This window comes from Hyaena hyaena, unplaced genomic scaffold (assembly GCF_003009895.1).
Source record: "Hyaena hyaena isolate Hyena2069 unplaced genomic scaffold, ASM300989v1 scaffold_19, whole genome shotgun sequence".
Taxonomy (NCBI): domain Eukaryota; kingdom Metazoa; phylum Chordata; class Mammalia; order Carnivora; family Hyaenidae; genus Hyaena; species Hyaena hyaena.
The window spans coordinates 1,022,492-1,025,989 of NW_024080651.1; the positions used below are offsets into that span (position 1 = coordinate 1,022,492).

General features: G+C 39.1%; 1 non-coding gene across 1 annotated transcript; it reads left to right on the top strand.

The window, feature by feature from the left end:
- Nucleotides 1–3,179: 3,179 nt before the first annotated feature.
- Nucleotides 3,180–3,286, top strand: LOC120227913. The gene has a single exon (XR_005527368.1). It is a non-coding gene; the product is annotated as a U6 spliceosomal RNA (small nuclear RNA).
- Nucleotides 3,287–3,498: the final 212 nt, after the last annotated feature.

The following is a 3,498-nucleotide window of genomic DNA, read 5'->3' on the forward strand; positions in this document are numbered from 1 at the left end:
GGGAACGTAGAATGGGGCAGCTACTTCGGAAAACAGTTAGGCTCCTTACAGATTTAAATAAGTGTACCATCTGACCTAATGATTCAACTCCTAGGAAATCTGTCCAAGAGAAGTGGAAGCATAGGTACATGCAAAGACTTGTATGCGAATCTTACTAGCAACATTACTTGTAATTGGCAAAGAGTGAAAACAATTTAAATGTCCATCAAGTGGCAAACTGATAAACAAAATGAGGTCTATCCATCAATGGGAATACCACTCAGCTGTACAAAGGAAGGACGTACTGATCCACCTGCGATGAGGATGAAACTCAAACACACTGTGCTAAGTGAAAGAATGCCAAAACCACAGAGCTTACAATTCTATTTATATGAAAAATCGATCCATAGAGTCAGAAAGCAGATTTGCATTGCCCCGCCCTGAGCGGAGGGTCTCTGCAGAGTTGCTAGAAATGGTCTAAAATGGGATCGTGGTGATAGTTGCCCAAGTTTGTAAATTTACTAACAATCATTGAATTGTACACTTAAAATGGATGGATTTGATGGCATGTAAATTATGCCTCAATAAAGCTGCTTTTAGAAGTCCAATATTGGCTTCGAAATATATGAACCAAAAACTGAGAGAACTGAAAGCAGAAAATAGACAAATCTGCCATTCCAGTCAGAGATTTTAACATTCCTGTCTCAACTATTGATGGACCAAAAGACATAAAACCAAACAGAAATGTAGATACCTGAAGAATACAATTGACCAACTTGATCTCTAATTGGCATTTATGGAACTTTCTGCCTAACAGGAGGCTGCATACATACATATTCTTTTCAACTGCATGCGGAATGTTTTACCAGCATGGACCATACTACAAGCCATAAAACGAATCTCAGTAAGTGTGAAGTTATTCAAATCACGTGAAGTGTATTCTCTGACCACAAAGGGAGTAAATTAGTTATCCATGACCGTTATCTAGAAAATTTCCAAACATTCGGAAGCGAAAAGCATACTTGTAACTCACTGATGGGGCAACACGGAAATCAAAGGAGAAAACGGGGCGCCTGTGGGGTTCAGTCAGTTGAGTGTCCCACTTCGGCTCAGGTCATGATCTCACTGCTCGTGGGTTTGAGCCCCGCTTTGGGCTCAGAGCCTGGAGCCTGCTTCAGGTTCTGTCTCCACCACTCTGCCCCTCCCCCACTCAAACTCTGTCTCTCTCTGTCTCAAATATAAATTAAAAAAGAGATCAAAAGAGAAATTAAAATGCATTTGAATTACATTTTTTCCAAGTACCACTCATCAACCCTTGGACGAAGCTGGAGAAGTACTGTGAGGGCGATAGGTAGCCACAGACACTTAACTGAGCAAAGGAGAAATGAGTGACCTCAGTTTCCACCTTCAAAACCTAGACAAAGAAGACCAAGTTAAACCCAAAGGAAGCAGAAGAAAAAAAATAAAAAAGATCAGAGCAGGAATCGATAAAGTAGAAAACAGAAGAAGGATAGAATTAATGAAAGTCAAGTTGGTTCTTTGTAAAAAAAAAAAATCAATAAAAATAATAAACCTCTTGAAACAATGATCAGGAAGAAAGGGAAGGCAAAAACTATGAATATCAAGAATGAGAGAGGTATTATTGCTATTGATGCTATAGACATTAAAAAGCTAATTCGGGAATATTATGAACAACGTTGTGCCAATAAATCCAACAACTTGGGCGAAATGGATAAATTCCTTGGAAAATGCAAACTACCAAAGCTCACTCAAGAAAACATAGATTACCTGAATAGCCCTGTGTATATTTAAAAAAAATTTTTTTAACGTTTTATTTATTTCTGAGAGAGAGAGAGACAGACAGCATGAGCAGGGGAGGGTCAGAGAGAGAGGGAGACAGAGAATCCGAAGCAGGCTCCAGGTTCTGAGCTGTCAGCACAGAGCCAGACGCGGGGCTCGAACCCACAAACCATGAGATCATGACCTGAGCCGAAGTCGGACGCTTAACCCACTAAGCCACCTAGGCACCCTGCCCTGTGTGTATTAAAGAACTTGAATTTGGAGTTAAAAACCTTCCCACAAAGGAAGCTCCAGACCCAGATGACTTCACTTGTGAAATCTACCAAACATTTAAGGAAAAAAGAATACAATTAAACACAAATATTTTCAGAAAATTGGAGCAAAGAGAACTTGCCAATTCAGTCAATGAAGCCAGCATTACCCTGATGCCAAAATCAGACAAAGGGATTACAAGATAAGAAAACTTCAGATGAATTTCACTCATGAACATAGACACAAGTTTTCAATAAAGTTAAACAAAGTTTTAATGAGATCCTTTAAAAAAATCCATCCTAAATATGGTGTACACCAGAAATACAGGATTGATTTAAAATTTGCAAGCCAATAAATGGAATTCATGATTTTAGGAGACTTTTTAGGAAAATTAAGTGATGTTCTCAACAGATGCAGAAAAAGCATTTGACAAAATTCAACATTCATTTCTGATAAAAACTCTAGCAGATTGGGAACAGAAATGATGCCTGACAAAGGGAATCTACAGCAAACCCTACAGCTAACGTCATCCTTAATGGTGACAGACTGAATGCTTTCCCTCCTAGATAGAGAATAAAACAAAAGTGTCCACGTTCCTCCTTTCCATTCAACATTTTATTTGAAGCTCTAGCCCAGGCAATGGAGAGAGGGGGGGGGGGAGAGAATAAAAAGGCTAAAATAATATAGGTTGGGAAGGAGGAAATAAAACTAACATCACTTGCAGAAGCCATGATCGTTTCCATAAAAATCCTAAGGATGTTGCAAGGAAGAAATCCTAAGGAATCTGCAAAGAAATTGCTAGAAGTAAAAAGTGAGTTTTGCAAGGTCAATATGCACAACATGAATTGTATTTCTATAAACTAGTAACAACCCTCTGGAAGTTCAAGTTAAATAATAACTACCACTATATCATGAAAAATATGAAGTACATAGTGATAAAATTGACAAAAGGTATTCAAGACCTGCATTCTGAGAGCTATAAAATATTGTTGAGAGAAATTAAAGAAGGCATAAATAAATAGGAAATAGACTGTGTTTATGGGCCAGAACGTTTACTATTATTAAGATGTCAGTGCTGCACACATTGATCCACAGGTTCAATGCAATCAAAACCTTGGAAGGACTTTGTGCAGAAATTTACAAGAAGAGTGCTCGCTTCGGCAGCACATATACTAAAATTGGAACGATACAGAGAAGATTAGCATGGCCCCTGCGCAAGGATGACACGCAAATTCGTGAAGCGTTCCATATTTTTAATGAAATCTGGCCATGTGTAGCAACATGGATGGACCTTGAGGGTGTTATGCTGAGCGAAATAAGTCAGGCAGAGAAGGACAAATACCATATGTTTGCACGTATAGGAGGATTAGGAGGAACTTGACGGAGGACCAAGGGGGAGAAGAAGGGCGGAAATGGTGGGGGAAAGGGAGAGAGGCAAACCATGAGAGACTCTTGAATGCTGACAAA